Raw genomic sequence first — 12951 nt, 5'->3', positions numbered from 1 at the left:
GCAGGCCTCCAAGATGCTCTAGAAGTAACCTTTCTTTACAGTTAGCAATCAAGATGCTTTGGGAGGCATTTCCTACTGAGAACTTTCTCCCCTTTCCACAGGACTGCGCAACACCAGCCCATGTTCAGTATGTCTTGACTCCTGGGAGTGAATGTCTCTGGCTGAAAGCTTGTTAATTTTAGGAACATCCCAAGCAGTGAAGTATTCCTCTGCAGTACATATGTTAAAAATGCATATTTACTTAGGTGTCAACTGTGACAAACGATACGTTTTTATCCAAGACCCATTCTTTCTAGAAGATACTGGCTGTCCCTCAGCATCCCGTCACAATCATGCTCTCTAAGGCAAATGGCGGGGACACCCCAGGACTGAGACAGGGTTAATAACAACTCCAGGGTGTGTGCATTACTGCATCCCTTCCAACGGCATTGTCCGAATTACTCATAACAGTAAGATAAGTGGGCACTGAGATAAAATTCTAGGAGTCATTTCCAGGCATTAATTGAAGCTAATATCCCTGAGTGTTTTATATTTTTCTTCTAACCAGAGAACTAAGTCACCTCAAAGTCAGGTCTGGAATACACACAAGACTCTTTGTCCCTAAAAAATGAAAGTGCAAGTCGCTCAGTCATGTCCGACTCTTTGCGACCCCATGATTATACAGTCCATGGACTTCTCCAGGACAGAATCCTGGAGTGGGCAGCCTTTCCTTTCTCCAGGGGATCTTCCCAACCCAGGGATCGAACCCAGGTCTCCTGCATTGCGGGCAGATTCTTTACCAGCTGCACCACCAGGGAAGCCTAAGAATAGTGGAGTGGGTAGCTTATCCTTCTCCAGCGGATCTTCCTGACCCAGGAATCGAACCAGAGTCTCCTGCACTGCAGGAGGATTCTTTACCAGCTGAGCTACCAGGGAAGCCCAAATTTATTAGTTATTCCCAAGTGGTACACAGTTGTACGCACACCTGTCAGAGAAGCTGATCCCCCAGCGCTCCGTCTCCGCTGGGATGCGCGCTGCCTGACACCGCCGGGAGGAAGCAGCACGTCCCCTGAGCAACCCGAGGGACCCGGCAGCCTCTTGGCCCACAGCCCACATGCTAGGAATACTGAATTTCTGTGTCTCCTTTCCGTATTTAATAATGATAGTACTTAATAACAAAATAATCATTTTCAAACATTTTTATCTTAAAATAATATTAGTAATAGAGTCACAAGAATTTGCAAAGAAATGTAGAGGGAGAGCCCGTGCCCCGTTCAGCCAGCCTCCCCGGGTTAACAGCCTGCGTTCCTGCATAACCAGAATACAACACCGGAACGAGGAAACTGACAAGGGTATAGCCCACAGAGCTTATGCAGGTTTCACCACTTTTAAGTGCTCTGGTGGGTGTATGAGTACTTCTGTGTGATTTTCCAATTGTAACCTCTCACAAACACATCAAGACACCAGACCCCCTCAAGCTACCTCTTTGTAGTCACATACACCCTCCCCATTCCTAACCCCTGACAACATCTAATCTGTTCCATAATTACGTTATTTCACAAATGGTGCATACATGGGATCGTGCAGCATGTTTCCTTCTGAAATCAGCTTTTTGCACTCCGTAAAATGTTCTTGAGGCCCTTTCAAGTAGTTACGTATGAATAGTTCATTCCTTTTTATTGCTGAGTAGCATTGCAAGGTGTGGATGGGCCACAGTTTAAATATTCACTCACTAAACATCTGGGTTATTTCCAGTTTGGGCTATTATGAATAAAGCTGTTATGTACACTTGTGTACAGGTTTCAGTGTGAAAATAAGCTCTCATTTCTCTGGGGTAAGTGCCCAAGAGTATAGGTGGGATCATAAAGAAATTCTATTTATGGTTTTAAGGACAATTTCCCAAAGTGTGTGTATTTTACAATCCCACCGGCAATATTTGAGAGATCCAGTTTCTCTACATCCATGGCAACATTCGGTGTTATCACCATTTTTGTTTCTGCCATCCTGGTAGATGTGCAGTAATATCTCCTGGTGGTCTGAATGTGCATTTCTCTATTATCTAAGAATGCTGAACATTTTCCATGTGGGTATCTGCTCCATGGGCATTACTGCTGTCTACATATCTTCTCCAGTGAAATATCTCATGTTCTGCCCACTTTCAAACCAGATTTTTTAACGTTCAACTTTTGGAGTTCTTTATGTATTCTGAACACAAGCGCTTTGTTGAGTATGTGCTTTGCAAACATTTTCTCCCAGTCTCTAATCTGTCTTCTCTTTTTCATAACAGGGTCTTTCTTACAGCAAACGTTTTTAATTTTGATGAGGTCCAATTTATCAGCTTCTCCTTTTATGGACGATGCTCCTGGTATCAAGTCCAAGAATTCTGTGCCTAGTCCTAGGTACTGAAAAAAATTTTTTGATATTTTGTTCTAGAAGTTTTACAGTTTCACATTTAAATCTATGATTGTTTTAGAGTAAATTTTTGCCTGAGGTGTAAGGTTTAGAGTTTTTTCCTTTCTTTCTGTTTTTTTTTTTTTTAACCTATGGCTATTGAATTGTTCCTGCACAATTTCTTAAAAGGCTGTACTTCCTCCATTGAATTACTTTTGGTTCTTTGTCAAAAATCAACTGCACATATTTGTGTGAGTTTATTTCTGAGATCTCTAGTTCCTTTGGTGACTATCACTTTGCTGATACCAAACTACCTTGAATTCCACGGCTCTACAGCAAACAGTGATATTGGGAAGAGTGATTCTTCCCATTTTATTCTTTTTCAAAACTGTCCTGGCTATTCTACAACCTGGTTTTTCTATGTAAATATCAGAATAAGCTTGCTCATGTCCACAAAAACTTCACTGAGGTTTTGATAGGGATTGTGTTAAATCTAAAGATGAATGTAGGTATAACTGATATCTCTATTATGGTGCTTCCTTCAGTCCATGAGCATGGTATGTCTCCACATTTACCCAGATCTCTTTTCATTTCTTTCATTAGCACTTTGCAATTTTTAGCATACAGATCTTGTATGAGCTTTGTTAAATTTATATCAAAGAATTTCTTTTTCTTTGGAGAAATTATAAATGGTATTGTGCTTATGATTTGTTCACGGTCAGTATGCAGAAATATAACTGATTTGTATATGTTTATCTTATATGCTGCAATCTTAATGAGCTCATTTAGTAGTTCTAAGACACAGTTTTGTTGTTTGTTGGGTTTGGTTTGATTTGGTTTTGGTAGTATTGTTGTTGTTGTTCAGTCGCCCAGTCACAACCGACTCTTTGCAACCCCATGGATTGCAGCACGCCAGGTCTTCCTGTCCCTCACCATCTCCCAGAGTTTGCCCAAGTTCAAGTCCATTGCATCGGTGATGCCATCCAGCCATCTCAGCCTCTGACGCCCTCTTCTCCTTCTGCCCTCAATCTTTCCCAGCATGAGAGACTTTTCCAATGAGTCAGCTATTCACATCAGATGACCAAAATGCTGGAGTTTCAGCATCAGTCCTTCCATTGAGTATTCAGGGTTGATTTCTCTTAAGATTGACTGGTTTGATCTCCTTGCAGTCCAAGGGACTCTCCGGAGTCTTCTCCATCACCATCATTCAAAGGCATCAATTCTTCGGTGCCCCGCCTTTATGGTCCAGCTCTCACATCCAATCGTGACACTGGGAAGGCCATAACCTTAACTGTACAGACCTTTGTCAATAGAGTAATGCCTCTGCTTTTCAGCATACTGTCTAGGTTTGTCATAGCTTTCCTGTCAAGAAGCAAATATCTTCTGATTTCATGGCTGCAGTCACCATCCGCAGTGATTTTAGAGTCCAAAAAGAGGAAATCTGTCACTACTTCCACCTTTTCCCCTTCTATTTGCCATGAAGTAATGGAGCCGGATGCCATAATCTTAGTTGTTTTTTGTAATATTTAGTTTTAAGCTGGCTCTTTCACTCTCCTCCTTCACCCTCATCAAGAGGCTCTTTAGTTCTTCTTCTCTGCCATTAGAGTGGTATCATTCCCATATCTGAGGTTGTTGATGGTTTTCCTGCCTATATTGATTCCAGCTTGTGACTTATGCAGCCTGGCATTTCTCATGATGTGCTCAGCATACAGATTAAACAAACAGGTGACGGCAGTCAGCCCTGTGGTACTCCTTTCTCAATCCTGAACCAATCACTTGTTCTATGTTCCATCAGGGTTCTAATTGTTGCTTCTTGACCCACATACATGTTTCTCAGGAGACAGGTAAGATGGTCTGGTATTCCCATCTCTTTAAGAGCTTTCCACAGTTTATTATTACACAGTCAAATGCTTTGGCATAGTCAGTGAAACAGAGGTAGATGTTTTTCTGGAATTCCCTAGATTTCTTTATGATCCAGCGAACACTGGCAATTTGATCTCTAGTTCCTCTTCCTTTTCTAAATCCAGCTTGGTCATCTGGAATTTCTTGGTTTGCATAATGATGAATCCTAGCATGCAAGATTTTAAGCATAACCTTACTAGCTTGGGAGATGAGTACAACTGTCCGATGGTTAGCACATTCTTTAGTATTACCCTTCTTGGGAATTGGGATGAGGACTGACCTCATCCCACTTGGTAGTATATTCCTTAGTATTTTCTACATAGGTAATTACATTTTCTGTAAAGTAAGTTTTCTTATTTCTTTCCAACCTGTATGCATTTTGCTTCTTGAATCTTATTGCAGTGTCAAGAACTTCTAGTACTGTATCAAGTAAGAGTGATGAAGCAGACATTCTTGTCCTCATTCCTTGGAGGTGAGGCATCAGTATTTCACTATGTGGGATAAGGGAGCGGAAGGCACCTCACTGGGCTGTTTCCCACTGGTGTGGGTGAGTGGCCTGGCTCTCCTTATACGACCAGGTGAAGAACAGGGCATCCCGAGCTGTGCCAACACTGCTCCTGTAGGCACCTTCAGCGCCTTGGTGTGCCTTGTGTGGCATGGGGCTCACCTAGGTCTCCACTGGGCTTATCTTTGGGCAAACAGAGCCTTTTTCATTTTGTCTATAGTTGTTGGCAGTTCTGGTTACAGGACTCTCCATGCCCAGGCCAAACATACATGGGCGATGAAAGGGAGTCCTGGAGAATTCACTGACAATTCACATTCTTCAAGTTCTTAGGTAGCCAACCAGTCTGCCTTCTTCTTTCAGCTTCTAGTGTTCTTTGACTGTTGTCTGTTGATTTACTTCCAGGATTCGGTTGCAGGTGATGAGTTAGGAAAAGTGAATCTACACCATCTTGTTCTGGAATCGGAAGTCTCTGTTTTTCAATTTTTTTTTAACCATAATTAATGAACAGTAAGAAACTAAAACATCAATTTAGTTGTATTTTGGGGATATTTCTATAAGAAATACATCATTTTTATATCATAATGAACAGAATTTACATAATCTATATATATAATTAATGTCAATAGCTTTTAAGGCCTCGGACACAAACATCATCGCTGATTTTATAAGGTCTCTTTTACAGCTAAAGTCTAACTCTATTATCAAGTATTTTTATTTAACTCTTAAAATTGCCTTCCTCTACCATCCAGAATTGCAAAATCCAGTGTCTAAACAGCTGCAGGAGGTGCCAGTTTAAAGTTGGAGTGGAGGTACAAAATAAAACTGTGCAAACTCTTGTTCACACACCCCACTCCACACTCACGCCAGATAGCAGGTATGAACCCGAGGGGCAGAAGGCCCAGCCTACCCACCTCAGCCCTGAGTGTGGCCCAGGCGTCCGAGTCATTCCTCACCACCCACACCCACATCAGCATGTGCAGAGGAGTCCATGGGCCACGCCTTTACAGACGTCTATTTCAGAACAGAAAACTGGAGACAGAAGGAAACTCTTCCAAGTGAGCAGAGAGAAATGCGATTAAATGGCAGGGAAGGGAATACCTTCTCTAAGAAGCTGACTGAACTTTCCTGCTACGTTGACTGATGTTCCCAACTCAGTGCCCAGAGGCGGTGCAGAAAAGGGATGCTCCTTTCTATGCCGGGGGCGGGGGGGAGGGATATGTGTGACATCTGCATCCCCTATGACAACAAATACACGCAAGCGTGCATGTGTGCACACACACATGTGCGTGCACATCAGCTCTTTTAGGCAGCTGTGAATGAAGACAGCTTCTTCCAACATGCTTCCCTAAGCCCTGACGCCACAGACCCCCTACTCAGATTTCATGCGGGCCTCCAGAGTAGAAAAGGGCCTTCGAAGATGTTCAAGAAGAACTCACCCCCCAAACAAAGTCAGCTGCCGGGCTCCCCACATGATACTCAAGGTCTGAGCTCTCGGAGTCAGCCACGTCAAGGCCACAGCTCCTACCACAGGCCCACTAATTCCAGAAGCGATTTCTGGATGCCCTTTCTAGTTGATACCAGAAACTCTAAATTCACAAGCACTCAAGGGACACTATCAGAAAGGGCTGGAGTCTCCTTTTCACTTATCTCCTCCTTCCTTGGGCCTTAAAGCATGGTTTTGAAGTATTTGTCTAGAACAACAATATAACCCCCTCTGTCAAACTATGACAGAGCCCACCACATTCGAAACGTGTTCAAGACAAATCAAGTGGGATGACACCTGACTTTACTGTTGCTCAAATGAAACGAAGGAACTAAAATGTGAGAAACAAATGGCAGAGAGCATACAGGGATTAAAAACGCCTGCCGTGCACACGGATAGCATGTATATTATTTCCCATTGGTCACATGTCAACATTACAATTTGAATGCTTTCAAATTTTCAAATTTTCCACTCAGTGAAAATGACCTTGAGATTAAAAAAACCTCAGTTTCTCTGTACATCCCACCTCTAGCCAGCTGGACCCTCTGCAAAGAGGAGGATTAATAAACTCCAACTTCAAGTTAAATTATGATGCAAATCAAAGGAACTTTTAGGGTCTAAACTGGGGATCCTGATCAGGGTAATGAAGCTTAGGAGATATTTTTCTACCCATCCACATCCCTAATATATTTGTTTTTATGATGTCCTATTTTCAAAGGGATATATTAATTTCTTAGGTAATCAAAAAGGAAAATAAGCTGTTCTCTTTTAAAAAAAAACACTAATGTTTCTAAAAACTTTGAAGAGTTAGGTAAAGTGAGAAGTTGCTTATTAATAAAAGAAGGTTGAAAAGCAGCCTCTTTCAGAGGGGCTTCACAATCACACAGTGGGGATGACGGCACAGCCCACCTGTCTGCTCACCACGCCCCCCACTCGCCGAACTCTTACTGCGGGAGGGGGTCCCTGTCCAGGCCTGACCGCCCCACAGGGCGACGCGTGAGGACAGGGCAGGCATGCGGGCCCTGCTCCTGCAGCAAAGCCACCAGCTCCGTGGACCCGCGCCTCCTCCTCTGGGGACGGGCTCAGCCCCATCTGTAAAACGAGACACAGGACAGGCGGGACCGTGTGCGCAGGGATGGTGTGACGGCCTCGGGGACACAGGATGACCTCAGCCCCTCCCTGTCTTCAGCAAGATTCCAGGTCCACTGGGCTCTCCCCACCTTCCTCCAATCACCAGTCACCACAAGCCTCTGATCTGACCAAAAGGGACACAGTCCAGAACAAGGGCCCCTTCAAAGGGGTAAAAGTGACCCAGGGACAGCCCCCAATGCAGGGAGACGGGGGCACCCCCATGTGATGGAGTGGATCTCACCTAGCAAGGCCTCGGCCAGTGATGCTCAGGAGCTGGAAGCCACTCCGGTTTCTGATCTCAGGGAATCACTGTGAACCAGCAGGGAGACTGAACACCAGCAGAGAAGAGGAGTGAGACAGTGACAAAGGTGGCTAGGCCCACCCGAGCCTGTGGAGTCAGCAGGCCCTTCCCGCGGCGCGGCCACAGTGACCCGCGCCGCGCTGAGCCCCCAGCTGGCCGGGCAGCAGGCAGAGTGGCCTCTGCAGCAGAGAGAGGTCTCGAGCTCAAAGATAAAAGGCGGGCTCTCACCTCGGCACCACATACACTAAAGCTGGGGTAACGCAGAGAAGATCAGCACAGCCCCTGCACAAGGATGGCATGGAAGTCTGTGAAGCATTCCACTTTTCCTAATTAAAAAAAAAAAGATAAAGGGCATGATGATATCCAGGCGACAGACCAAGAGAGCACAGTGGACGCAGGACAAGCTGACAGCAGCCCCCAAGCCTGTGGCTGCGCTGTGGGCAGACGGGTGGGATGACGGACGCGTGGGCCAGCCTCCTGGAGACCCGGCTGTGGGAGCACCACCTGAAGGGAAGGGACTGAAGCAGTCTCCTTGGTTCACGGGAACACACAAAAGCTCACGATGGGAAAAAGTCCTGCAGTTCTACCTTGACTGCACCATCCTGGATACATGAAAACAGCCCCGGGAAACCAGGGCATCCAAATGAAATCCATGCAAAATGGCCCCATGAAAGTCAAGCATGAGATGCTCAAGCACATCCTTATACAGCCATGTTTACAGCAGCATTACTCAAAAAAACCTAAAGGTAGAAGCAACCCAACGTCAATCACCAGCTGAAGGAATGAACACCATAGGGTCTACACATATGCCCCTCAATATCATTCAGCCTCAGAAAGGAAGGGTGTTCTGATACGTGCTACGAGATGGATGAATCTTGAAGACATTATTCTAAAGTGAAATAAGGCAGACACAAAAGGACAAACGCTGCATGATTTCATTCATGTGAGGTCAGAGACAGAAAGCAGACTGGTGGGCTACAAGGGCTGCAGGAGGCGGGAATGAGTTATTGTTTAATGAGGATAATTTCAGTCTGGGAAGGCGGAAAAATTCTGCAGGTAGTAACGATGGTTGTACAGCAACCTGAATGTAATCAACGCCACTGAACTGTACACTTAAAAATGGTTAAAACGATAAATGCTCATGTATTTCATCACAATAAGGGCACTTTTTAAAGGGAAAGTGCAGAGAAGAGAACATTGGAGGGCAGGGGCTGGTACCCGAGCAGCACGGCTCAGACGGCCCAGTGCCACCTGCAAGCTGCCAGCGCCCCGGGAAGTGGACGCGGCCAGACACCCGGCACCTCGTGGGCCACAACCCCCAGACAGACCCCACAGCACACGGGGATGGACTGTCCTTCTGTGGGGCCTGAGGCTCTTCAAAGCTCCCTAAATGGCCCTCGATACGTGTGAGAAATCCCAAGAATGAACGGGACTGTGCATCTGAACACATGTGATGGTCTCAAGGGAACTAAGAGAGACAGAAGGCCGCCTGAGGAAGCTCCAGGGCAGTGCTCATACACAAAAGCACACCCTCACTGGGGGCAGAGAAACATCACAGTTTTTATGTTAATTGCTATTTACCTTACTATTACATATCCATTCATTTATATATTCATGCATTGCATTGCCTATGATTTATACATTACTAAGTCTACCTCCAGTACAGACAGACAAGTGCTTGCTACTTACGAGGGTGTGAGATCAAAAAAGTTTGGAGATTACTGCTCAAACGAACCAGCTACACTAAAAACAATGTTCATTACCACATTTAAAACTTTTCTAAAAAAGCATACGTGCTCCTGGTCAATAACCCTTGGTAAACTCTGGGTCCTGGCATGTGTCAGGGTAACTCTCTGGTTTCAGACACTTTCTCAAAAACCTGAAATAATTAAAGAGCTGAAGCCTGATCCATACCCTACACAGGATACTCACACAGGGTAGGTATCCTGTGGCCCTGGATACTCACACAGGGTAGCACGCAGCCAGCACACGGTCAGGGGCCCTTGGGAGCATCACCTGGGATCCAGAGCCCAGAGCCATCTGTCCCACCCCTCAGCTGTACCCCTCTGAGCCGAGACCTCCCCCTCTGGGCTACCATTTCCTGAGAAAGTCATTGAAGAATTTATCAGTACTGCACTGCCAGGGCTGGCTGGCAACTTCCCACACAAATTCATAAAAACTCTGAAAAGTATACAGTACTAGAGACATGTGTAAAGTCTTATCACTAAATATTTCAACTGAAAAAATAAATAAGTAAACACATATTTTCCCTTCTACCAGGTCTTCATACCTCACTCAGCAAACGTGGAATTCTCAGATATTCTCAGTGATTCAAATGGCTACAGATGTTTTTACCTGAAACTAGATAAATCAATAGCAACACACAAAAGGCTGTGGTTCAAGAACTTGGTATTTGCCAGATCCTCCCATCCAAAGGAATGTATTGATTTCCTGTGGTGGCTGTAACAAACCACAGGACTCAGTGGCCTGAATCAACACAAAAGTGTTATCTTACAGTTCTGGAGGTCAGGAGTCTGACCTGGGTCTCACTGGGACCAAACCAAAGTCTTGGGAGGGCTGTGCTCCAGCGGGAGGGCGAGGCAGGCACAGTGCCTTTGCGTTTCCAGCCCCCGAGGCCACCTACATCCTCAGGCGGGGGCTCCTCCCTCCACCGTCAAAGCGAACAGCAGCAAGTTGGGTCCTTCAAACACCGCATCTCCCTGCGCTCTCCTTCTACAGTACCTTTAAGGGCTGGTGATGAGACTAAGGGCTCACCCTAATAATCGGAAAGAATCTCCCCATCCTAAGGTCAGCTGATTAGCAACCTTAGTTACATCTGCAATCCACCTTCATTCTCTTGCACCATGTAGCCTAGGTTCTGGGGATCAGGATGTAGGCATCTCTAGGGGGCTGTTATTCTACCAACAGGTCGATATTCGGGTATCCTGAGGATTAGTCCACTCGTCAGATCAGAGCTGCTGAGGCCCCATCACTGCGGCACTGCAAGCACGGTGAGGCCTAGCTGCTGCCAAGCTGCCCCGAGAGCAGGACAGAGCACGTGGAGGGAGGCAGGGCACGTGGAGGGAGGCAGGGCACGGGTGCCCGGGCACAGGGGAGCAGCTCCTGCTGCACGGGCGACGAGCAGCAGAGGGGAGTGACCCCCAGGCCCTGGAGAAAAGGGCTGGGGGTGGGGAGAAGCTGGAGTGGGGGGTACAAGCATGGGCAGGGGCCTGGGCCTCCGCACAGGGGCCAGCGCTGCACTCAGCATGCCGGGCGCAGGTGGTGTGGGGCTTCACCAAGAGGTTCCCAAAGGTGAGACCACAGGAGCGGGGGAGGCCAAGCAGGAGTAAGTACTTTAGGAGGCGAAGTCAAAGCAGGAGTAAGTACTCCAGGAGGCGAAGTCAAAGCAGGAGTAAGTACTCCAGGAGGCCAAGTCAAAGCAGGAGTAAGTACTCCAGGAGGCGAAGTCAAAGCAGGAGTAAGTACTCCAGGAGGCGAAGTCAAAGCAGGAGTAAGTACTCCAGGAGGCGAAGTCAAAGCAGGAGTAAGTACTCCAGGAGGCCAAGTCAAAGCAGGAGTAAGTACTCCAGGAGGCGAAGTCAAAGCAGGAGTAAGTACTCCAGGAGGCCAAGTCAAAGCAGGAGTAAGTACTCCAGGAGGCGAAGTCAAAGCAGGAGTAAGTACTCCAGGAGGCCAAGTCAAAGCAGGAGTAAGTACTCCAGGAGGCGAAGTCAAAGCAGGAGAAAGTACTCCAGGAGGCGAAGTCAAAGCAGGAGTAAGTACTCCAGGAGGCGAAGTCAAAGCAGGAGTAAGTACTCCAGGAGGCGAAGTCAAAGCAGGAGTAAGTACTTTAGGAGGCGAAGTCAAAGCAGGAGAAAGTACTTTAGGAGGCGAAGTCAAAGCAGGAGAAAGTACTTTAGGAGGCGAAGTCAAAGCAGGAGTAAATACTTCAGGAGGCAAAGTCAAGCGCACACGACCAGGAAGTTAAAGGGGGCCAGAGAGAGTGGCTGCAGGGAGACAGGCTTTAGTGCAGGGTCACTGCTATTCATGTGTGGAGGCCAGCAGACCAGAAGATGCTGCCAGTGAAAAAAGAGTATTTCTCACAGTTCCCAAGAGGAGGAGCCGTGGGAAAAGCACCAGGGAAGTCAACAGGCAGAGGAGTGAGGGGCAACACGGGCAAGAGCCTTCACTGTGGTTTCCGTGGGGAGGGCAGAGCCAGGCAGGGTAACCAGGCTCGGGAATAACATCACCAGCTCTGGGACATAGGCCCCCAGCCATCTGAGCAAGGCAGCCTGATGACAGGGTGTGCAGAGGGACTCCTTGGTGGCCCAGCAGCTAAGAATCCACCTTGAAATGCAAGGGATGTGGGTTTGATGCCGAGTCAGGGAACTAAGATCCTAAACGCCGTGGAGCAGCTAAAGCTGCATGCCGTGACCAGAGTCGGTGCCCCGCCAGGAAAGATCGCAGACGAGGCAACCGAGACCCTGTGGGCCACAGCTAAGAGCCGGTCAAATAAATCAAGTTATTCCTAAAAAGGGCGTGTGAGGTGTGGGCTCTGGATTGATTACTTTGCCTATGAAAGACACTCACAGGCCAGTCTCTGGCTCTCTCTAGGAACTGGCTGGTCCCGGAGGCGCCACCCCCCTCACAGGGAGCAAGGCCCCACATCAAGGCTTCTGAACGCAGACAATAAAAAGACAAGGGTAACACAGGCCTGAAGAAGGAGGGACGTCACCGCTCGCAGTGGCTGTGATCAGACCCGAGAACGACAGATGCGGGGCCCCCCCGGCCCGCCCACAGCAGTGCGCAGGAGCGCCCATGAAGGCACAGAGGAGCCGATGAGACAGAGGGAAGAGTCAGGCCAGAAGCAGGGCGGCCCCGGGGAGTGTCCACAGACGCAGAGGACAGTCCGGCCGCAGGGCCTGGGGCTGGGGCCACCCGGGGCTGGGCTGGGGTGAAGGGGCCGAGAACGCGGCTGCAGGGCAGCCTGCAGAGATGGTGGCATGGCAAGCAGACCGCACGGGGTGAGCCAAACTGTACACCCCACTTAGAGCAACCATGTTTCCTTCTAAGAAAAAAAACACCGTAAGTGGAAAATGTTACTATGCCAGGGAATGGTCCCACGCATCTAATCTGACTAAAATCTATCACAGCAAAACATAGACAGAAAATAAAAGAATGATAACTGCAGTAGGAGAGGTGAGGGCCCAGGTAGTCACCAATTAGTCATGAGAAGCAAGACATACCTGCTGAACTATC

The 12951-nt window shown here is 47.4% G+C and overlaps 1 protein-coding gene and 1 non-coding gene across 16 annotated transcripts in view; one reads left to right on the top strand and one right to left on the bottom strand.

Annotated features, from left to right (window-relative positions):
- The window catches only part of ATP10A (ATPase phospholipid transporting 10A (putative)), a 172399-nt gene that overhangs the window by 143481 nt on the left and 15967 nt on the right, over positions 1–12951 (bottom strand). The window lies entirely within an intron of this gene.
- Positions 7911–8019, top strand: LOC145530643 (U6 spliceosomal RNA). Its single transcript, XR_014071959.1, has one exon. It is a non-coding gene; the product is annotated as a U6 spliceosomal RNA (small nuclear RNA).

The sequence above is a fragment of the Giraffa tippelskirchi genome, chromosome 12 (genome assembly GCF_054371585.1).
Source record: "Giraffa tippelskirchi isolate mGirTip1 chromosome 12, T2T-mGirTip1v1.2.pri, whole genome shotgun sequence".
NCBI classification, from domain to species: domain Eukaryota; kingdom Metazoa; phylum Chordata; class Mammalia; order Artiodactyla; family Giraffidae; genus Giraffa; species Giraffa tippelskirchi.
This window is presented reverse-complemented; position numbering and strand designations above follow the sequence as displayed.